Here is a 24,813-nt window from a genome sequence, read left to right on the forward strand (position 1 = left end):
AGAGTACGGTCAACTTTCTAAATGTGTTTCCCCTCTTTTTGACATACAAATCTGGGGAAATAGAGGTTATTTGTGCCTTGTGTCAACCAATAATCCACCTTTGTGTCATTGACCTCTTCTATGACACATCTCCTGTCAGTGATTCATTCAGATGATGCTTTCTCAACTGGATGATATAACTGTGTGTCCCCCCAGAGAGGAATGGTTTCTGTCACAGTGCATGCTTTCTGCGTCCATAGGCACTGAATCAATCTAGTATTAGATGTTGTAGCTTCCACTTATTAGAGATGATGTGTTTTCTTTGTAATCTGGGCAACCAGATGCTTACATCCATTTGATTAGATCCTTATGTTTTAAAAGACATAGGTAGCATCTACTGGCTTGTCTGCTTGGCAGGTTTTCTCTATAGATATATCTATACATATTTGTCATTGCTACCTTTCTGCCTGATTAAGATGCTCAGGATTCAGGCATTAGTATCTTGCTGTATGGAAAAACATATTCGGAGAAAGCAAGTCCAGCTATTGCTTAGTAATGGGTGAGCTCAGCAGTGTGCCAGAAATTATAGCAACAAGTTTATAGATTCATTCAAGTAATTTTGAAGCTGTCTCTTGCTTGATGTTTCAAATACAAAGGATATTGTGTTCGAAAAAAAGAGAAAAAGTTCTATTTTTTTAATCTTTTAAATACATTTTTTTTTTATCTCAAAGGTACAGTGGGGGATTTTTCAAAAGACCCACCCTCTCTACTTTAAAAAAAAAGCACATGCACAACCCTGTACCCGCTCCCGAGAGGGAACGCCTTTTAAACTTGTGCGAGAGCGTGCATGAGCCCATTTCTCCTCGTGCACGCTTTGCTTAAAAATTGCTGTTTGCATCACTGATACAAGCTAACTTTCCCAAAGAAGATTTGATATTTTTCCACTATGTCAGACTCACCAGTGGTAAGTGAAAATGGGGACGAGAATGTAGAACGGTGATATGTTACGTAAAGATATTACCACAATGATTGACAATTAGGAGGACCACTTATTTTGATGATCCACCTGGAAAAAGAACATCCTCCTCGATACCTTTAAATCAATTGACTCATATATAGTTTTTAATATTAAAATAAACCAACTCATGAACATTGCCGCAAAATATTCTGTTTAAGGTGATAATCTTATTTTCCTTAGCAGTGCTTGGCATAATCTTTTTTGCAGGTTTCACACCAACCTTTGATCATGTTAAAGTGACTAATTCACATGTTACAAAAGGTGTGACAGACTTATGTAAATCTGCTGGGTTCAGAAACTTGAGCTGTCATTGGGGTCATTTTTTAAGTAATTTGCAACGTTTTTCCATCTTTATTGTGATGGGTCAATGCTGTATAGTAAGAGTGAAATGGAAAGCTGAGGAGGTTCCTGCATTAAGGATGCCTTGCAGCCCCTGTGGCTGTGAGCAAACACACAACCAAACATGCACCTTAGATCCACTCTGCTAACAGTGGGCAATTAATCAGAAACATTCAGCTTGATTCTAATCCCAATGATTCACAACAAATGTTGAAATGTATTATTCACAGTTTAATTATGGAAGGATGACCAATTGTGTGCCAGATTTAGGTCTGGCTTAACGTTTCTTCTGCTGAAGCAATTACTTTTTGAAATTCAATCTATGGTTAAACCCAATATAGGGGATGCAAACACTTCTATCATCACATTATTGTAGCCTTTTTTTACTTTTCAAAAAATCTGTAAAAGATTTATTTTACCATAAAGATAAAAAAAAATATGTGGGGCAATTGCTTATACTATACTTATCTTTGTTGCTCAAAATCCTGGAAATGTAACAAGAGTGTGTATATAACAGAGCCACTAAATGCCAGCAATACATTCTTAAGGTTAGTAGTATGACTGTTTCTTTCATCATAAGCACAACCATACAGAGCGCTCTGTTAAAGCTATTCTTCCTGTTATAATTCTACTGACCCCTAAACAATTAGAACATTTGGGAAGCTGATGATTGACAGCTTCATTTGATTCTGTTTCTTTCCACCAAGTGATTGAGCATTTTTTTCTTTCCTTCCAGCACAAGAAGACCATCTAGTAACTGTATCAGTTTGCAACCTGGTTGACATCTAATGTCTTTCATCAGTTGAGTTGAAATTCAGTTTGAGAGAAAAAGCTTGGCTTTCAATAAAGATTCTAAGTAGAAAAATACTCATAAGTCCATCTAAGATTAAAAACTTGAAGCAACAGCATTTTCATATATATACTTGTAATCCCCTTTTCTTTTAATAGCTTATTGGATCAAACTGATTTACTGAGAACAAAACTGAAATCCTGCTTATCCTTAATGTTTAGCAAAAATCCTTACTTCCTCCACAGCTAATGTTAAGATTTCTTTCTGTTATTCTGGTTTATAATTGGATTAGATTACTGACAACTAACATTTTATGATGCACGTACAAATTGTCTAGATTATTTTGATTAGGGGTTTCCCTTTCATAGAACCTCAGATATCAATACAATTCTTAAGGCTGTTTTCATTCTTTTATTCCACAGGGACCTGCTGTGTCTACCTGCTGGCCATTTGAAACAGATATCATTACCCTCCATGACCTAAAGGGAATAAACTGGAGGTAAAAAAAAAAACATAAAAAAAACTAAAGAGTGATAAAGCAAACACAACAAACATTTATTTCCATTGGAAAAACCTGAATTCAAACTTATATTTGTATATAAATATGAGAAGCAACCTTGTTACTTGAAATAAAAACAACTGTGTTGTTCTTGAATCTGAAAGGGACATTACTGATGCACAGCAGGCACTCGCAAACATGAAAATGATGCAAACTCACTCATTTTATCCCATACCCTCTCTGATGTAGAGCAGCAAGAGGTTTTCAACACTGGAGATGTGTGGGTCCATTTGTGTTCCCTAATAGTGAATTTAAAAATTTTACCTCCTGCAGATAGAATTTTATGTTGCTGAAAAAAAAAGGAAAAATATTGATGAAAAGAATCTGAGAAAATGGAAAGGATGGAGAGCAACAGATGAGGAAGTGCGGAAACTCTTTAGCTATAGTCCTCATTTCTTTGGCTAAGTTGGATTAAATTAACATAGATAAATCTTTTGAGTTTGTCTTGGCAAATTGTTTAGCTTGGCATAGCAGTTACCTAAGGCAGCTAATTGAAAATATGTAACACAGAATGATATGACTATCATTTGGTCAAACTCAATGCTTCCCAAAACATTTACCTTTTGTGAATAATCCCTGCTAAACTCTGCTTAATGGCCAAAGAAATTGGCATGATTAAAAAAACAACAAGAAAATCAAGAAAACTGCTGCAAATAACTAAACCGAGAGAAACTTCCACAAAAATACATTGAATAATCTCTTCAAGTGTTATTCTTTTAACGTCCAAGTCGTTTTCTGTTTTGGACCAATTGGGAATATCAAATTGGCTCTATTTTTAATAGATTTAACATATGAACAACCAAGTCTCTTGTTTAAAAATAAGCATTTGTTAGTCATTTATTTCAAATCCAAAATATTACAAAAGTGCTTGCTGATCACTTGTGTAGCCCTTTTAGATTTTCAGGCCTTCTCTAGATGTAATCCAACTTGGATTTTAAAAACTCAAATCTCATTTATCTTTTTTAAGCATCATTCTTTTGCTATTATTTACCTGATAAAACCATAAAAGTTTTATTTTAAAGAGTGTCTGTGAGCTTTATTTTGAAATGGTCAAAGTAACCTTGCTTGGGATACTGAATCTAGATGTTATGGTTGTTTGTCATTATTACTCTTGTCTTGTGTGAACCGGTGTGTTATGGTAACAGTTTCGATTAAATAAGATAAAACAATCCAAAAAATTAGGAAGGATGCTTGATACTATTTTTAGAGGTTGGTAGAGTACCCAGTTTTTTATTCAAATAAGAATAGCACTACTTTAACATAATTTTATCCATGTAAAATTAGAAAGCAGCCATCCAAGAACATACTCAACAGTTTAATAGTAGTTGGAAAAATTGCTACTAGAGTACTAAGTAAACTGTTGGCTCATAACATTGGATTTAATATTTTAATATTAAATGATGCAATCAGACAGGCAGCTATGTACAAATGCTGGTATTTCAAAATAAAAACATGAAGTAAAAAATATGAATAAATATATATTGTATATTTGTATTTTTGCCATAAACTAGCTGCTTCTGCTGCGTCTGCAGTGTGTGGTCTGAACATAGCATAAAACTAAAATGTAATCTCCAAAAGCTGCAGGACCGTTTTGGTGTGGTAGAAGAGAAGAAAGAAAAACACACACTCTGAAGCATCCAACATCACTTACACATACTTTGCAACTATATCTGTATATAATATGTAAATCTTTTATTTACTAGTATTTTCAGTATTTATCCTGTATTATTACTAGTGTTGCGCCGATGCCCTTTTTTGGCCCCGATACCCGATACCTAGCTGTGCAGTATCGGTCGATACCGATACCATAATAATGTAAAATAATTGCCATCATGGCTTTGTCAAGCTGCTGCCTACTTTTGTGAAGCAGGAAAAAATCTAAGACAAAGTGAATCCAGTAGAACTTTTTATTGCCTACCAGGAGTGGGTGACAATAGTTGACTAAACTTATGGCTCTCTAAATGGTATCGGTGCTCTATTTGTTGGTACTCAACGATACCGATATCACCATTTTAGGGCAGTATCGGTATCGGTGCAACACTAATTATTATCCCACTAATTTATATAATACATTTCATTACTTTCCTGTATAATCTGTATATAGCTTTCATATTTATTTATTTATAGCCTCTCTGTTTATATACACCATTTATAGTCAATACATACATAGTCTCTGTGCACAAGTAAATAAATATATCCTGTATATCACTTCTGGATAGATGCAAACTAGATTTCATTGCTTTGTACTTTTGACAGTGTATTGAGAATAAAGTTAATTTCTATTCTATTCTATTCTATTCTATTCTATTCACTCTCCCCCAAGACAGTAACATTACAGAAAACAGTTTTTTTTCTTTGTTTTCTTCTACTTTCAAGTTCTGTAATTTAATCTAAACCTGTAGATAAATCCTCACACCCTCTGTACCATGTTAATAAAATGTTTTTTTTTCTTCCAGGAAAGTTAACCTATTATGTTCAATATTTCCTTATAGAGAGTTTATCTTTAAAGATTAAGGATTTTTTTTCCCACAGACTTATGTTCTTTACTCAACCTTTTTCACCAAAGTAAATATGTGGACAACTATAATATTGTTTATAGATAAGAAAGCACAGAGAGCCATATATTGTAGACTATTATTAAATCACCATACGCTTTTGTTTCCATGACACGAATGAATGTATTTGTGTATTCAGCAAATACATCCCCCAGGTGATCCCAGATGGCTAAATGTATGAACCGTTGTCTTGGCAACATGCCCGCTTACAGGAGCATGAACATCTTATCTGACAAGATCAGACAGAATCCGACAGTTGCTTCTTCTTTAAATCTTTGTTGTCTGACATGAATGGCAGCATCATAAATCAATAATCATATATACCTTTATTTTGTATGTAAATAAAATGTTTAGATCGGTTCCTGTCATTTATACCCTTCCAACGTATTCATAGCCCAGAAGCTCTGCTCATCATGTCCCATTATAAACACAAACTTTGAAGTCTTCTTTTAAGATTTAATGTTGTGATGTATATTTAGTAATTTTTTAAAGAAAAAACTGAAAAGAATATCAATCCATACTGCTGGCTTTGCAAATTTGGAGACTGATGCCTTTGCATAGAAATTAGTGCAAGTTTGGACTGTGACTGGGCCACCAGGACTCTGTATTTTATGCAAACAATTGTATTTTTGACTTTCTGTTCAGTTTTGTTTTCCTGCTTGATGGTGAACAGACTTTTGCAGCCTCTAACAATTTTCCCTCCTAAATTATTTTGTGAGATTGTATTTTGTGTCCTTAATTCTTTTACTTGCCCTGATTTTGGCTGGAGGGAAAGATGCTACCAATACCATGTTTCACCATGGGGACATTTATTCAGTCTGTTATGTTTCTGCCAAACATTTTTTAGATATAGACTAGAGTTTAAATTGTTCTTCTCTGACATGAGCAAGTTTTTCCTCATGACCACTATAGCTCCCAGAAAATTACAAATAAGACTCCTTATGTCTTTCTTTCTTTTTCTTGCAACTTTGGCATAAAAAGATATTTTTTTTAGCACATAACTTATAGCTATGTCACCTGATCTGCAGCATGTTCTTTCCATTGTTGGATGATGGAAAAATGCTTAATGTCTGAAGCTTGGGTAGTCCTTTTATCACCTAAAATGGCTTTGAACGTATTCACAACTTTATCTTCATGGTTATGCTTGCTCACACATGTTTTCTAACAGACTTCTGATGCCATGACAGCCTTATTCATATATTTGGATTTAATCTAATACTTGGACTTAATTGACTAATTAGGTAGATGCATGGGACATTATTTAAAGGCCATCATTTTTCAGATGTTTGTTTGTAAAACCATAGAAAAGAAAACAATACTTTTTTTCAGTACCTCAAAATGATACATTTGGAAAAGTTTCTGGGGTATGAAAACTTTCACTAGGCACTGTGCTCTTGCTCTGTCTACAGAGCAGCTTTATTCACAAACTGCATCATTCTGATTTATGCAAAGCCAGACTCAGCTATGGATCAGTAAGGCTGAGAGAAACTCAGATGTGGGGAAAAAGTTTATTCTGACATATTTGGTTAAGAAGATTTATTCTGTGGGCTTTTACTTTTGGAACATGTTAAAATAAAAGGGCAAATATTATAATTTACTCTTTCTTACCCACCGGCAGGCTCTCTTTATCCTTCAAAGCTCAGGTCCTCTACCAGAGGCCTGGGTATTTCTCTAGTTCTTTGTTTTCCTTTTTCCTGATGTTGCTGTCCTTTGGTATTGCTGTGTCTACCACAACTGCTTTTCTCTGCTCTTTGTGCACAAACGCAATATCCGGTGATTGCGCCATTACCATTTAATCTGTCTGTATCTGGAAGTTCCATAGAATCTTGGCTTAGTCATCCTCTACTATAAAAAAAAACAAAACAAGAAGTGTTTACATATTTAATATTGTATTTCATATGCTGTTTCTGCAACTTCATAGTAGTTTGTTTTTGCTGGTTTTCTTTGTAAGCATTTTCATTTAAGAAAAACAAATCTATGATATAAAAAATTCTTTGCAGAGGGAAAATCTTTATAATTTTTTATAATTAATATATAATTATAATTAATTTATATTATAATTAATATAAATATATATAAATTATAATTAATATAACTTATAATATATACATATTTTTGTGTAATTACACTGACCATTTAAAGGTCGCTCACTCCAAGATATATTTACAAAGACCATACTGCTTTGCAGATCTGGAGGCATTTTATGATTAAACTCAGATTTATGCTTGTCACGTCTGCAAGGTCCGCATGGTGCTGATCGGGCAAATCATGTAAAGTTAGCATCTACGATAATCTGTGCAAAGATGCTAAACACACAGTGGTGAGGGTTTTCATGTAGAAACATCTACAAATATAATATCACTACAATCAACAGTTTTTAAACAACTCTTGGAAATGAATTATTTTCCAAAAGACAACATTATTTGATTTCAAAAGTTTTGGAAACAAATTTGTTTTCTACTTCTACATTGTGTTTAGTGTTGTAAACAAAGGCGGGTAGTAAGTAGTTACAATTACTTAGTTAAAGTTGCTAGAGTGTCTTTTAAAAAAAAGATATTTTTAGGAGTAACTTTACTACTCCATACTTTTTACTTTTACTTTAATATTATGTTGATAAAATATTGCTGCTTTTACCTTATGTTTGGCTACTCTATCCTTCACAAGTAGTAACTCTGCTGAACAGGCCAGCTTCTGACAAAGACACACGGGTAATTTTATGTCAAGATGCATGTTCTGGTTTTGTACAGAAGCTTATTTGAATCTATAATAACCATATAATGTTATTCAATGTACTGGTTTCATAAGTTTAGTGTTAAACAATGTTTGTAGAAAGTGTAACTTCTGTCTTGAGCTGTTGATTTTCAGTTACATTATTTGCTTTTATCTATTTTATTATAGTCTTTAAAATAGTGTTTTTTTTTTGTTTTTATTTTTTTAGCCAAAAATTCTTTTACTCTCACTTGAGTAATTTCTTGCATGGCTACTTTTAACTCTTACTTGAATATAAGGTGAAGTAGTGGTGGCTTTTTGGTAAGAGGGTTAGCTTGGGTCTTGGAGGTTCTGAACTCAAGTCCCACACACTCCCACAGACTGCCACTATGGGTCCCTGAACAGAAGTGTAAAGTAACGCAGTACAAATACTTCGTTACTGTACTTAAGTACGCTTTTTAGGTATTCATACTTTGCTCCATTACTTATTTTTCTTCCTACTTCTAACTTCTACTCATTACATTTTCACACAAGTATCTGTACTTTCTATTCCTTACATTTTTAAAACAAACGTTACTCGTTACTCTTAGCTTTGGTTTAATGTTTATAAATGTTTATTTCATGTCATGTTCGCCATCCAATGCAGATCATTGGCGCCATCCACATCTAGTAAAAACTAGTTGAATTGGATGAGTCATATAACTCAAACACTCGTTGGTTAGTCAATGGAAATCATCAGAAGCAAGCAGGTGTTCTTCAAACTTTAAACGTGAGTTGTCTATGCCATGCTACAATGTCGGATTCAGAAAAAGATGTTGAAATGTCTGAAAGGTCGGACACAGGCGAGAGCGTATCGGGAAATAGAGACCAACAAGACCTCCCTCATCCTTGGCCCTGTCTCAAAGAATTTATCAAAATAGTAGAAAAAATTGAGCTTTCAATTCATATAGTGGCATCTGGCTGTTTTTTTTTATTTTATTTTATTTTTTTTTACAGGTTAATTTAATTCAATTCAATTTAATTCATTTTATTTACATAGAGCCAAATTCACAACACATGTCATCTCAAGGCACGAGGCAGTCCCAGCACAGTTTGTATATTAAAACTATCTTTGAAGCTGAATTAATTATTTTGTGTGTAAACTTTAAGCTTTTATACTTTAAGTAGTTTTTGGAGCACATACTTTTTCACTTTTACTTGAGTAAAGAGGTCAAGTTGATACTTCAACTTTTACCAGAGTGTTTTTAAACTGCAGTATCTTTACTTCTACCTAAGTAACAAAAGTGTGTACTTTTGGCACCACTGTCCCTGAACAAGACTTTTAACCCCAGACTGCTCCCTGGGCGCCGCACAATGGCAGCTCCCTGCTCTCCAAGCGGATGGGTTAAATGAAGAGAGTCAATTTCGTTACTCTGTAATTGTAACAGTGTAATGACAATAAAAGTTCAATAAATAAATAAATAAAAAAGTAGCGTTACTCTCTTAATTGTTGGGTACCAGAGCAGTCTAGAATATTGAGTACAATAGCAGAAAAACCATACTGAGTATGAAGAGTTTCTAATTTCCGCAGCAGACATAGATGACTGAAGCATAAACCAGCCTCCAGTGCCTTGCCGAAGAGACTATAGATATGGCAGGGAAGGAGTGATTCTGCAACTTCTGCATAGTCTCAAGAATGTCAAATGCTTTACTCATGACTAAAACAAAGGATTTTATTAGCGGAATAAATATTATATTTCTGTGTTTAAGTACTGTGTGGCAAGTTGTGTCTTTCTGATACCAGGTTGATAGAATTTATTAGATCTAATGTAAAGGTTTCTATGCAGTTGGTTGATTTGTGGCAATAAGAAGGAATTCTTCTTCTAAAAAAATATACATATATATATATATTACCTTAATGTCTTTCCTCTAAATGAGGCCCAGTTCATTTGATCTTCAGGTTGTCACCTAAACCTTACATAAATGGTTTAAACCTTTAGAATGGTTGCATGGAAACAATCTAAAATAGACAGCCAAAGAAACGTACCTCAGGTGAGGAATGACCTTCTGTGTGTTGTGTGGCTCCTGCTAAAAGGCCACAGCTGTCTCCCTGGACACCATTTCTATGGCAACAATTATGCACTGCCGGCAGCTGGCTCGTACAGCTGATAGCCTTCATGATGAAATGGGCTGTCCTGGTGAAAAGAGGAGTCCCACAACCAATAAATAATCCCTAATAGCCTTGCCGTATTCAACTCAACAACCTTCATTTAAATTCTTCTAATCGAAAATGCACAGTCAGACCAGGGTTAATAATAGCTAATAATAAATGAGAATGTTCACAAGTCTGTTTAGAAGTCAGCTGGATCCTACCGCCACATGCTCAGTTTGCTTTCACTGACCAGCCATTTTTCCAACTTTATTGATAATAATTCTTTTTTTTTCTGCTTTCTATTCCTTTCTTGATTAAATTTAGCCCTGATCATGTTTTTTAGATGTCCTTTTCTAACTAAATTATCCCCAGTCCGTTGCCCACTCCATCTGCTGTCTTGTTACCAAAGCAAAAAGAAAGCACAAATGCTTTTCATCTAAGAAGTGGTAAAGAAGTCAGCAAAAAAAAAAAAAAAAAAAGGACAGAATGATGAATAAACCTGCAGGACTATTTATATTCCACATGATGCAAATACATTAAAAGGTTAAATAATACCTATATTTTCACTTCTTTTTAACACAGCTGGCAAACTCATTATAAAATTTCACTTGTGTGACGTATATGTATTTCATCCAGAGGAGATCTGACGGTCCTTTTTATATCTCACTTCTCAGTGGTTGACTGGGGACACTGACCTAGCCTGTGTAGCCTCACGTTTGTAATAACCAAAGCAGATGTGACGGATATCAGAGAGGGATCTAGCTGTGATTGAATTCAGATTCTTTTCAGGCTTCACATCATATCTAATGAGTCTCCTCCTTCTGTTCTGCTTTTATATAGGGATTTAAAGCATCCCCAACCTTCATAAAACCAAATCAAACCAAATCTGCATGTTTTTTGGGGGGCTTTTCTCAACCTGCTTTTCCAATTAAGTAGTTCAAGCTCAGTCAGATTGCAGACAGCATCCTTTAAATGCCAATTTTCGAGTTTTGACATTAATTCTCTTTTGGATTTAGGTCTAAATTTTGACTGTGTATTTCTAACGGACGTATATACCTCCTAAATGGTTTCTCTTAAAAATTTAAGAGACGTTTAGTTACCGTAAGCTTTTAATCAACAGAATAACCTTCAGTTATCCTCAAAGCGTGATACTTAGCATGCTTTACCAAGGTGGTAATGTTCTTAGTATAATGTGCAATGTTTGTTTTCCACCACAGATAGAATTTTGTTTGTCAAACAAAACATTTTATCTTTAAAAGCACATTTCTTCCACATGTCAAGGTGTCTCGTACACACCTCTTACCCTTCTTCCATAAAGGCCATGCTTCTGTTGTACACAACTAACAACTTTTGAGTCCAATGATCCCCAAGCCGAGCTGTGGATCTCTGCTGGTCCTTTGGGGTTAACCTGGGTGTCTTTTCAGAATCCCTGATGATGTTGCAAGATTATGGATTTGGCTCTCCCTGTCCTTGAACTTTCATGCGTGTTCTTTGATCTTCATTACATTCCTTTTTATGTAAAAATATGGAGTGAATTTTCTGCAAAAACGTTGCATAGAAAAAAGCATGTTGCCCACGCACTAAAGCATGTCTGTGCAAGATGCCCTTTTGTATGCAACGTTTTGGCAGCAAATTCACTCTATATAATTATACCAACATTTAATTATAATCAGGTGGACTTTATGCACCGAGTCTGTTCAGTTGTAGTACTGTAAAAGAGGCTGGAAATATGTGTAATTCACAGTTTTTAGATTTGTAAATCTTTTCCTACTTTGTACTGGGCTGTCACATGTAATCCTCAAAAAGTACTTTGAATTCTGTGGCTAGTAGTTTGACTAGATTTTAAAATCTTGAATAAATATCAATGCTTTTGCAAGGTGCTGAAACTTAACTTTAATATTTCTTTACAGTAATCATTAGCCTTACAAGCTACACAAGATCCTTGATTTCTTTTTATGAGACTGAATAAAATACATATGCAGTAAAAACCGATTAAAACAATTTCTGGGGCATTTTTTACTACTGTTTTTCACATTCACACCTACAAATACATATGGAGCAGAAATAAACAAGCATGAAAATCTCTATACTGGGTGAGCTATACTAGCTTGTGCTTTCATGATGTGAATGGAGGGAAGATGAAGATGAAGTGAAGATGGAGGGAAGCCTACATGGTTATTCACATGACTGCTTCGATTTGAAGTTAACATGGTTGCACACATATTTTAAATTTTTTCTTTTCTGAGCACCAGTCATTATACTTTACAATGTCTTTCTTAGAGTAACTTTTAGTAAATCCTTAAAATAGAAGTGGATTATCAGGAAAAGTTAGCTGAAATGCATGTATTTAGGAAATGAAAAAAAGAAAAAAATGAAAAATATTACATAAGCACTAAGTAGTTATTTGAATTAAAAATGCCAATACGTACCATTTTTAGAGAGGATGTAATCCATAGTTTTAGAAATGAAAACAAAACCTACAGTATTACAAGACAAACATGCTAAATTTTAGCAGTGTCAAAATGTAGGCCCCTCTTGGATTAATTTTAAATCCCTTTAACTGGATCAAGTCATTATAGTGGGGTAACTGCGATTTAGGCACTCTCTGCACATACATGAAAAAATATGCATGAGTCACTGCACATAAGCTGATGTCAGTATGATATAATTACACACTCTGACAAAGCAGTGTAGGCAGTGTGATAACAAGTGTGTGCCATGTTGTGGTTAATGACAAAAATCTGTGAAATTGTGAAAGTTACACAAAGTAAAGAAAAGAAACAGTCTTTGTGCTCCAAAATGTGGACTTTATATTTTGATTTAAACCAAATAAAATGCAGTTAAGTTGTAAATAGATGAAATATGAGATTGAAGAATGTATTAGCTTTTTTGTAATGTACATGTTAGCCGGTCGTTATTTGGCTCTTTATTGTCATTTTAAAGTATGCAGTTCTATTTTATTTATTATAACAAAATATATAGCATTTCAATTGATGTCTGAAACTGAAAATGTTCAGTTGCAATGTCAAGGTGATAACTTCTTTATGGATTTCACCTATTTTTATCTATATTTTTATATTTATATTTTCCCCCTCATATTGTTTCAGATTATCAAACAAATTCTACTGTCATAAAAACCCTGAAATAAATATAAGTGAGAGTAATAAAATTACATTGTTTTTATTGGAAACAAAATCTAGATAAACCAATCTATTTCTAGAGAAATGTATTTCCCTTGTGTAAATATTGCAAATAAACCCATTTGTACAACATGACCAGCCATTTTATTTGAAATCATCCAGCCACATCCGGACCTAATTAATCTCTGACCTGTAGAATCAAGACATTAAATATAGTGTTTATGAAATCTCTCCTTTTTAAAAAGTAAAAAAAGAAAATACATATTTAAGGCCTTGAACTCAAGCACCAAAAATAGTATTTTATTTTAACATCAAAGTTTTTTTCTAATTGGAATGTGGATTCCAATTACACTTGCTTGTGAAACAAAGAAAAAAAATAGATTTTTTTCCGCTCCATATTTATTTACTTTTCAATAAATTTAAAATGTTTTTTGTTTTTGATTGATTGTCTTTATTGAACTCACAGTGGAGATACTTACTTGTTACATCAGCTCAAATAGTCAAAAAGAAGAAGGTGCCAAAGGAAGAAGAAAAGGTGCATGGGGGGTATATACAGTATATACAGTGGGTCCACATGTATGTATATATATAGCCTGATTATTATACAGGATTAGTGCACAGGGTATTTATATGGGTATTTATTTCCCTTTGAGATAAAATATTTTTAGAATTGAATTGAAAATGATAATTTTAATATATAATGTTGTCATAATGTTGTGTTTCGCTGCAACAGATTGCTTTAAACAGTCTTTGATCCAAGCATTTTTTTTTCTAAGTTCTGCTTTCCACCCTTGCCATTCATTCCTAAGTGTTTTCTATTATATTTAGATTAGGGTAAAATACAGGCACATTACTTTCCTGGAAGAGCATTTGCACACTGCCCTAAGAGCCAATCATCACAGCAGACATTTAGGCAGGAGAGATACCTGCTGCAGTATTTCCATGTTGCCAGCTGCAGTAGGGCCTGCAAAAGATTTTTCTATAGATTCTGAAGCAACCACTAGATCACGGTGCACCCTTCTTTGAGGTTGACGTCATCTGTTCTGAGGTTCAATAAAAAAAAGGTGATATTTTCCATAGTTTAGTCTTTTAAAGCAGTAGTAAAGAACTTTCAGTTTTGGCGAATTTTGGTTCCCTCCACTGTAAAAAAGTTGTATTGTTCTGCCTAAAGAAAGACCCCATTTCCCATGAGGTCCAGCGTGGTAAAGATCATAGCGTGGTAAAATCTTCCCCATCACCTGCGTTTGGATTGAACAAAAATGCTCAACAATATAAACGGAACACATAAATAAGAATTAATCAAATCAAACTTGTCCAGTTAGGAAGCAACACTGATTGACAATCAATTTCACATGTTGCGGAAATACAATTGACAACAGGTGGAAATTGTTGGTTCCTCATGTGGGGATTACAGACCACTTCTCAGTACCTATGCTTTCTGGCTGATGTTTTTGTCCCTTTTGAATGTTGGTGTTGCTTTTACATGCGGTAGCATGAGACGGACTCTATAACCCACACAATTGATAGTACAGCTCATCCATGCTGGCACATCAATGGGAGCTTTGGCAAGAATTTTTACTGTGTGTATCAGTGTAGTGTCCAGAGGCTGGAGGTGCTACGGGGAGAAAAGCTAGTACACCCGGACATGTGGAGGAGGCTGCAGGAGGGCAACAAACCAGCGGCAGGACTGCTACCTCCACCTTTGTGAAATGAGGAACAGGAGGAGCACTGTCAGAGCCCTGCAAAATTAACCTCAGCAGGCCGCAAATGTGCATATGTCTGCACAAACAATTAGAAACCGACTCTATGAGGATGGTATGAGGGCCCTACCTCCCCACATGGGGGTTGGGCTCACAGCCCAACACCATGCAGGATGCTTGGCATTTGCATGAAAACACCAGGATTGGCAAATGGGTCAGTAAAGGTGTGGTGTGAAATTTCTTTAGAGGACAGCCCTCCATGTGCTCGCCAGAGGTAGCACGACTGCCATTTGGTACCAAGATGAGATCCTCAGACCCCTTATGAGACCATATTGTGGTGAGGATGGCTCTTGGTTCCTCTTAATACAGGACAATGCTAGACCTCATGTGGCTGGAGTGTGTCAGCAGTTCCTGCAAGATGAAGAAACTGAAGCTATGGACTAGCCCGTCCATTCCCCAGACCTGAATCGATTGAGGCCATTAGGGACATCATGTCTCGATCCACCCACAAATGTCAAGTGGAACAACAGACTGCACAGGAGTTTGCGATGCTTTAGTCCAGGTCTGGGAGAAGATCCTAAGACCATGCTCCACCTCATCACGAGCATGCCTCGGTATTGTATCGAAGCCATACAGGCAGATGGAGGCCACGCTTTATACTCAGTCTCCTTTTGACTTGTTTAAAGGGCATTAAATCAAAGTTGCATCAGCCTGTAGTGTGTCTTTCCACTTTAAATTTGTGTGCCATATTCCTGCACCCCCATCACCCCACCCGACTCGTCAGTGACTGATGTGCTGCTGATGAGTTTAGAGCCTTGAAACAGGTATATATAATGTTATTTGATAATTTCACAGTAAACAAACGCATCCCAGTAGAAAGGTGCTGCATTACTTCAATGTCAACCCTGCACTATTTGCACGAAAATACAGTCTCTTAGGGAAATTTAGTCGCATCAATTTCCTTCTTTATAACAAATCAGAAAAGGGGGAAGTGACACATGCCATAAAGCAGTCTGACATTTGTAGTCTTTTTGGGTGACGGGGTTACTGCCACCCTTATCAAAGTTGCTTAGTGCAAAGCTTAGTGAAAGCAATGCAGACCCACTTCCGGCCAAGACAGAGGTGTCATTCAGCTAGTTGTAAGTTGACGTATAATTACAAAAGTTATGAAAATAGCTTATGAAGGTTGAAAAATTACATAGTGTTGGTTGAATGTTTATTGCTCCCTTGAAAAGTTTAAAAGAGAAAATTTATCATGTGGAAAGAGACACAAACTTTTTGTGTATCAAGCTCTTCTCCTGTGTGGCTCCATATAGTTTTGGGCATTTTTATACCCCATTGAATCCTCCAGCACAGTGCAATTTAAATATTGTATTTTCCGCTTCCAAGAGGTCTTGCTTGTGCATCTAAATACATTCTAGCATGTTCAGGAATGCCTTTTTTTTAGCAGTCCATGATGTGAATCTGTTACAGAAAACATTTTATTTTCAGTTTAAAGATGGCTTTCAGTAATCTCTTTTCTATATTTTACAGAATGTCAAAAACAAATTTTCATACAGAAATTACACGAGTAAATATAAATTCAGTTTTTAAAATGTTATATAACCCACAGTCATAAACTCTGAAAGTGATGTTGAAGTGTAATGCCAGGGTATAAATGGTTGATTGAAAGTATTGCTGCTGTTGCTGAAACCATCATCCTAAAATTGCCTTTCCTATTTACCAAAGTCACCCTTTGCAGATATATAAAATGTGCTTAATTATCTAAGATATTTAGATGTGTCAAAAAAGAAAAATGGAAGAATTCTGTAAGGGGAAAATCTGTTTTCATTGCACTGTATACTGTCCAGATTTCATTATATTTTTTTATGCTGAGGCCCTTTAAATTCACTGATGTTTGTGACAGTGGAGCAACTGATTACCGTAAGTTGATTTATGCACTTTTTTATATATTCTTGAAAGAGAAAGGGGGAAAAGTGAACAGAGGAGTGAGAAAGCTTGTAAGAGATGATTCAGGAAGGGTGTTAAAGAGGAGGGTCTTTGGGGGTGGGGAGATAGTGAAGGCAAAGTGAGGATAGGAAAGAGAGTGTGTGGAGAGGGGCGGAGGAAAAGGAGGAGAGAGAGAGAGTAAAGAGAGACAGTACCCAGAGCTGCTGGTGCTGATGCTGCTGCAGCCGTTTTACAATTCCCCACCCATACAGAGCACGGAAGAAGGAAAGAGAGAGATTACAGCAAGGAGGAAGAAGGAGGGAGCGACTCCTCAGTAAAGATGCTCCTGTGCTAGCCAGCACACAAGGTAAATACACACCTCTTTGGTGCTGCTGTTTGTCTCTGCATCATAGTGGCCCAATGTGTTTGTGATGTAGCTCTGTTGAGTCCTAAATATAGTGCAAGGGGTTAGCATAGCAGGCAGCTGGGGAGAACCTGTGTGTGCAGTTGCTGCAGGAGCAGACAGATGTGCACAGTGAGGTGGAAAGGAGAGAAGGATTTGCACATTTTGTCTTTTCTCTGGGCTAAATGAGGAGAAAGCAACATCCAGCTTTGCTGTTTCTTGACTGAAGCCGGGCCACCTGTTCTGAGATGTGTGGGTGTGTGCAGTGTGTGTGTTAGAGGCATGAGGGGTGGGGTTGTAGTGTTTGAGTCTGTTGATTTTTATTTTTTTGGTTAAGTACACAGGAGAATATTTGTGTCAGCTAAGAACACCTATATATTGTAGATTACTGCAGCAATCCTGTGGGTGTCAAATGATGAATGACAATCCTTCAATCTGTAAAATCTTGAGACTAAAGCTCACATGATCGCTTAGGGAAGCAGAGTGAAAGACAAATGTGTGGTGCTAAGTCAAACAAATTGATGTAGTGTCTCTGTAGGTGCTTTGGGCGTTATTGGCTTTGGTAACTTGAGCTTTTCCTGATTTCTGGTTACTAAAGGGTTGTCAGGTGCTGATGCTGAAAATTAACCCACTCACTGCTGTAGGTTAATGTTCCCACCCAGTCATTTAGAGTTGTGTCTCTCTGTGTCTGTGTGTGTGTGTGTGTATGTACTGGTTTATGTCACCAATTTAGGTGACACACACTTGTATTTGTGATATATCTAATAAACTTGTGAGGACCAATAGGCCTCTGGGGACCAAAAGCTGGTCCTAATATGGTGTACCCCCGGTTTTAATGTAACAAACTTAATTTAGAAGTATTGTTTGAATTAATTTTAGGTTATGTTTAGGATCATAATTACACCAGTAATAGTTAGGGTTAGGCATAACTGTAATAACTAAAATGAATGTAAGTCGATGTAAAGCCTTATTATAGATATAAATACAAAGTAGTGTGTTTGCAGGGGGTGGGGGAGTGGGGAGCATGTGGCGGGAGCCACCCCCAGAGTTCCAGGAGAGAAGCAGAAGCCAACAGATGTGTAAGAGCAGAAGAATTTGGAGGGATAATCCAAGGGCAGAATCGAAGCAGGAGCAGGTTTCCAGGCCAGAAGATCAGAGATCCGATGAGTTACTGAGGGAGTTTCCAAGCTAGAGTCAGGAGAAAGATCCAAGGTCGAAAGCAGGCAGAATCCAGTTAACAGTCTAAAGACAGATCAGTCAAACGGAGCAGAACAGGGGCAACAAAAACTCATAAGTCCAGAGGCAGAAACTAGTCAGGAATAGGTAATCAGAAACACACTGGTGCACTAGAGAACTCTCACACACAGCTCGAATAATCTGGCACTGATGGCTGGGAACAGGCAGCCTAAATGAGTAACAGGAACAGGTGGATCTGATGAGTGACAATGAGCATGGGCGGAGCTAAGCAGGTAGAAGGTATGAGCCGAATCCAGTGCCAAGATCATGACAGTTCGTGGCTATGTCTGGGAGAGAAACAGGACTAAGTACTGAAAGTAGGTAAGTAAACTGTGTGTCGACTAATCAGAAAAAGTATTTACCTGCTACACACAGTAATTGCTTTGCTTTTAATGTTGTGAAATATATTACCTAAACATAGCCAAGAGCAGAGTAGCTTACTGTGTTTAAGGAAGTGAATGGTGATTCTAGACCTCAGCTTTTTTTTCAAATCATTGTAGATGTTTCAAAGCCGACAAATATTATCCATAGCTCCATTAATGGTGTCTGCTGTAATATTTGTAAGTAAAATTACGTCTATTAGGAAAGAGACAGATTCTTCTGACAGGAAATTGGATTTGATGTTATTAGTTGGGGAATATCAGTGTTTTTTTTGCACTGAGTGTAATTAAAGAGATGCAGCTGAAAAAAAGTGAGGAACAACAGGTATGGTCTGGTCAGGGTTTCCAAAATCTATCATTTAAAAAAACAAACCAAAAAAAAACAAAAAACATTGTGGAGTTCCAAGCCCACTTAGGACTGGATGGCAATCTCTCTGCTAATTGCAATATAGAATATGAGCAAACAATAACAGGCTATTATTACAGCTACCATATATTCCAGACTATAAGCTGTTGCTTTCCCCCCACACTTTAACCATGCTGCTTATACGAAGTTAAAGCATTTCTGTGGAATTTTCATAAGTGCTTCAATGGAAGTTCTTTCCGTAAGCCACCAAGCTAATGGGAGCTACTGTACCATTCTTCTTGGTTCCTACTCTAGGGGTGATAAGTAAAACGTCCCCTACAGGTTTGGTGGGGGACACCTCAGTGGATATCAGCGGCTTATAACCTGGTCCGGTTTATATATGTATGTTTTTCCATAAAAAAACAAAACAAAAAAAACATAGTACAGTAGGTGTGGCTTATAGTAGGGTGCCCTCTATAATCCGGGAAATATGATATGTGGTCTCTATAATACTTAAAAAAAGCAATGTATTTTTTTTGGGGGGGCGGGTTTGGCATTTAATCGAAGTAATAGTAGATATGTTGAAATTTTATTCACAGGCGGTATAATCTCATGTATGAATATGTGACTGTGTGGGTGTTTGACACACCAGAGGAGAAATACTGTATGGCAAAGTAGATGGGGACAGTGCATGCACAACAACTCTGCTTATGTCTCAGTTCTTATTACAGTACCTCCCCTCTTTGTCAGTTTATAAAGTACTCTCCATAAATATTTTTTATTTCATTGAGATGAAAAAGTCCTATTGTTATAATTTTGCCTCTCTTGCAAATTCCACTGGCCCCCTCTCATCTTATAATGTTTCCATCCCTTTATCCCCATACATCACCCTGGTTGGCTGTGCCAAGTGATTTTCAGTCAGATGCCTGAGGGTGGAAAGAAAAGGATGGTAAAAAGAAGCTAGGCAAAATTAGACATGTGTTTTTAGTAGCATGACTACATTTTTCCTCTGCTCATCTCTTGAAATGGACAGAAAACCTGCAGGGGATACAGTAACCCAAACATTGCCAACTTTGAAAACACAAACTGATAATTATATAGAACAGAGTAGATAATCCCTGAAGTGTCTGAAGCTGGGAAAATTTCTAGTGTGTCTATAGGAAAATGATTAAGAAGTGATTCCTAAAGTTTTGAAATTCAAAATGAAGTTCAATTCACATCCTAAATAACCATCACATTTTTATTATCTATATTAACACAAAAACAAAGTGATCTAGTTAATGATCTAAAGAGATAAATGTAAATAAATTCCTTGTACACTGACAAATCATTTCTTACATTTTTTGATACACACTTCACTTTTTAAGTTTTTAAGCTTTCTGCAAATATTCGATGTGTTAGTTTAAGTTTGGAGTTCTTTCAGCAATAATATGCATTTTGATCCATAATAAATCGCAGGAGTAAATGTTGCATCTCTGATGTGGATCTCTTATAACCCAGTTATAAACTGACAAACTGTCCAGGTTGTATCCTGCTTCTCGCCCAATGACAGCTGGTTTATACAGACCCAAGTGACTCAGAGGGCTTTTGTTTGCACTGCTTGTTTGCTGGCTTTCATTCACGCAGTTCAAAAGGCATCATCAGATATGTGTTGCACGTGATATTTCATTGCTACTTCTTTATCATCCTTGCTTCAACCTGAAGGAGAGCAGTTTCTATGGCAACCCCCATCAAACCCCTCCCTTTGCTGGTACTACTGCTGTATATATGGGATTTGTGTGTGCTTAGGATGAGAACACAAGCCTGAATTTGAGTGAATGGTGTATTGATTGCTAGCATGGACCCCCCTCCAAAAAGCATTGTTGCTCAGCTGCCAAGGGGAGCAGAGATTGAAACATTTCCTACTCACATTTCCTTGCGGCTTCTAAAGATGGACAGAAGTTTCAGTAAAGGAGAGACAAAGCACTGCAGCGGTAGAAGGCACAAAAATAAGGTGGGGCAGGGAAGGAAAGAGAGGAAGAAAGGGAAGTCAGAATAACAGAATAACTTGTGTTATTTCTCCAAACATTTAACTGATTTACTTCTTTGTTCAAATTAACTAATTTCATTTAATGAATATCTTTAAATATTTTTTTCCAGATTGTTATTATTTATCATGTCAGCTTTTAAAATCGTATTTATTTAAGAGCTATGCTATAAGGACAGCATGGTGTTCCTAATGGGAGTCCTATCAATCAAGTAGACAAGATATCACGTGTGCGATACAGTAAGGCTGCTGCAACCAAAAAGAAATGTTTCCATTTTTTAAATCAAGACAAAACCATCATCGTTGACAATTACAACAATCTGTGTATCTTAGAGGCACGGCATGTCATTTTTGACCACTAGGGGTGCTAGTCCTGTAACTTTCACGTCTACTGCCCCTAGTAACTTTTGTTGGTAGCCTGGTGGCTCTCTCTGCCCGTATTTTGCTTCTACTAAACATCCAAAATTACAAAGATATATGACTGTATACTAGGAGGAAAATATTAACTTACCAGTCTAATATTAAAGTGGAGAAAAGAGACGAGGTTTTAAATCCGGCTTCTTCTTTTAGCCTGCGCCAACAATCTCCTTACCAAGATTGACTCTACTTTTTCCTTGTGCACGGTTCCTATCAGGCTTTATCTCTTTAGCCCCCTCACAAGGTATAAACTTTTTCCTTCTCTCAGCAATTACCAGGGTCGAGCAGGCGGAAAAATAGTAAAATAGTAAGGCAAAAGCCTTAGATCCATGACTATATAGGAGCCTGTGGCCGTAAAGCCATACGTTCCATACAGGGCACATGAACTGGCCAATGTCTTCTCCCAACTTAAATAGTGGGTATTTCAAGGGGAGCCCCACTCGTAGCATTGATAGTGCCAAGCACTGTATGTTGGCCTAAAGTATCATTTAAAATAACTCATATGCGGCAACTGTTAAGGTCAAAAAGTCCGCACAGTGCCTTTAAAGTGGCATTAGGGAGTTCTCTGGTGACACCTTTGGTTAAAACACAGAACTGCAGCACTATTCTGCACTATTCTGCCTTGGTGGGGAATAGTATTCCCCACCAAGCAAAAATTGGTTAAAGAAAGATTGTAATGACCTGATTTACCCCAAAACAACGTCTACATTTGGTTGAAAAGTGAAAGGTGAAAAGCTGTACATTTTCAGATCGTTGAAAAGACACTGAAAACTGGCTTTGCAACGTCTTTTCAACGTCTATTATTGCTCTAAATTAGGAGAAAATCAGACTCACCAAACACAGCCCAATTTTCAATGATAGTTTTTATCATTAAATCAAGACTATGAGAGACCAACCAGATTTAGCCTAAAAACCCACGTCTAACTGAAGGGGGGTCTGGGGTTGCTCTTGGGCATCCTTCTTATATCATGTTTTTAATAATATATTGTTCTAAATATTTTACTCATACTTAGAATAGCTGAATTTGGATCTTCCTCCTTTAGTAGCAACATTAATTGAAAAGTTTCCTATCTGTCATTCCTTGGTTAGTGCCATTTTAGCTTTAAATAATATATTTCTGCTCTTTCTTATATAATTGTTATTCATTTTACAGTACAGTTATTAGAGAATCTAAATAATGTTTTTACAACAAATTAGCCAATCTTGTGGCCTGATTGTATCAGACAAGTACGGTGACTACAACAGGTGGAATAAAAATCTTTTGATTGTAGAGGATGGCCAAAGTGTTGCTCAGAAGGTATTCTTCTCCTCTTTAGCTGCCTGCAATGGTTCTAGCTGCAGACCTGCTCCAGAATTCATACAATTCACATACATTTTCAGGTTTTTGCTTGCACTGCTCCCTCTTTTGTGTTCAACAACTGTTGTAATAGCTTTGCAAAGGTAATAAAACCGGTGTTGAAATCTTGCTTTTTTTAAAAGTTCTGTGAATGAAAACATTTTAAGTGTTTTCAATGTAAGTTAACACTTTTAGTCAGTCATAGAAGCTACAGCGTAGAGATGACAAAGCTGCTGTTCCACATCTGTGGTTTATTTATATTTTTTCCATAATAAAAAATATATAGTTATTAACAGAAATGATATTGCAGCAGAAATGGCAACAGAAAATGACTGAACAGGAAGTACTCCTCGTTCACCAAAGCTAAAATGTAGCATTTCAGAGCAAAGTTTAGTTTTGCAGCAGTTTTGTGATTAAGGTTCATGACAAAGCTGTTGCGTTTTTGGGATATTCAGATATACTGTATTATTACTCAACCATAGTCAAATTAGCCTTAAAAAAGTTTTTTTTATCTTGTTTTTGTACCATGATGCCAGCATGACACTAGCAGACAAAGTGAGCCCTTGAGCAAATGAGCATGCAGATAATGGCCTGTTTAATTCCACATCACTAACTTTCTCTCCCCTTGTTGTTTGTTTTAGTTTTTTCCCTTCTGCTTCCTTCCTGATTACGCATTTCTCTCAGTCAGGACTTTCCATTCCTCTAAATAACCACCTAAACAGAGTCTCTTACCTAAGTACTTCCTGTTGTGTGCCTCCGTCATTTGCTCAATCTTCTTTCTGTCTCTCTCATTTAGTCCCCTTGATAATCCCATGTGGGACTCTCATTTAGTCCCATAGGGGACTTTTGGTGCTGGGAGGACTTGAATGATTAGGATGGGGCAACTAAATGGAGAGAGGAGAGAGGAGTAGAGCAGCTCTGGATGTCAAAAAGGAAAGATGCCACAACAGGACCTTTACTCTTACATTAGTTGCTCTGTGCTACCAAGTCCTTCTCAAAAGTGACCTATTAGTTTGTCTTATTCTGTGTTTTGTATTTACAGTTTCTCAGTCTCCCAACCTCTTTTAGAAATACTAATTAGTGTGGTATACTAACGGTGTGGTATAAATCTTTATTTAGTTCCTATAAGCCAATACATTAATCAATTAACATTAAATAAAACTATCCTGTATATCTTTTTGACCTGCATATCAATCAGTTTTGCTCATCTCTTAATAGAAGCTGTCTTTGCAAACTAGCTCCAGCTGAGTCAGGTCGAATGAAGCATGCAGATGATCTTCCCTGAGACTGTTTGTGCAAAAATTCTTTGGTTATGTTAATTTATTGTTTCAGCAGCTGTTTTAGTGACTGGTCAGTGACAGTGACAGACAATCTTGGAGGTGAACGTGCTGGATGTGGAGGTCCTGGGCTGGTGAGGTTACTCTTGGTCCGCGGTTGTGAGGCTGGTTGGATGAACTGCCAAATTCTCTGAAACACCTTCAGAGACAGCTTATGTTAAAGAAAAGAATATTCAATACACGAGCAATAGCTCTGGTTGTCATTCCTGCTGTCAGCATACCAATTGCACTCTCCCTCAAATCTTGGAACACCCGTGGCATTGTTCTATGTGATAATTTGCACCTTTCAGAGTGGCCTTTTATTGTGGGCAGTCTAAGTAACACCTGTGCACTAATCATGGTGTCTAATCAGCATCTTGACATGGCACACCTGTGAGATGGGATGCATTATCCCAGCAAAGGAAAAGTGCTCACTATCATAGATTTAGACTGGATGGTGAACAATATATCAAGGAAATCTTTGAGGTCATCTCATAAATATGG

The 24,813-nt window shown here is 36.5% G+C and overlaps 1 protein-coding gene across 4 annotated transcripts in view; it reads left to right on the plus strand.

Moving 5' to 3' along the window:
* The first annotated feature begins 17,075 nt into the window (after positions 1 to 17,075).
* The window catches only part of LOC107100485 (RIMS-binding protein 2-like), a 61,744-nt gene continuing 54,006 nt past the window's right edge, over positions 17,076 to 24,813 (plus strand). For all 4 annotated transcript variants that reach the window (XM_015398999.1, XM_015398993.1, XM_015399015.1 and 1 more), the window contains exon 1: positions 17,076 to 17,216. The gene's annotated coding sequence lies outside the window, so the exon portion shown is untranslated. The remainder of the gene's footprint in view (positions 17,217 to 24,813) is intronic.

Source organism: Cyprinodon variegatus, unplaced genomic scaffold, assembly GCF_000732505.1.
Source record: "Cyprinodon variegatus isolate N-32 unplaced genomic scaffold, C_variegatus-1.0 Scaffold29, whole genome shotgun sequence".
Taxonomy (NCBI): domain Eukaryota; kingdom Metazoa; phylum Chordata; class Actinopteri; order Cyprinodontiformes; family Cyprinodontidae; genus Cyprinodon; species Cyprinodon variegatus.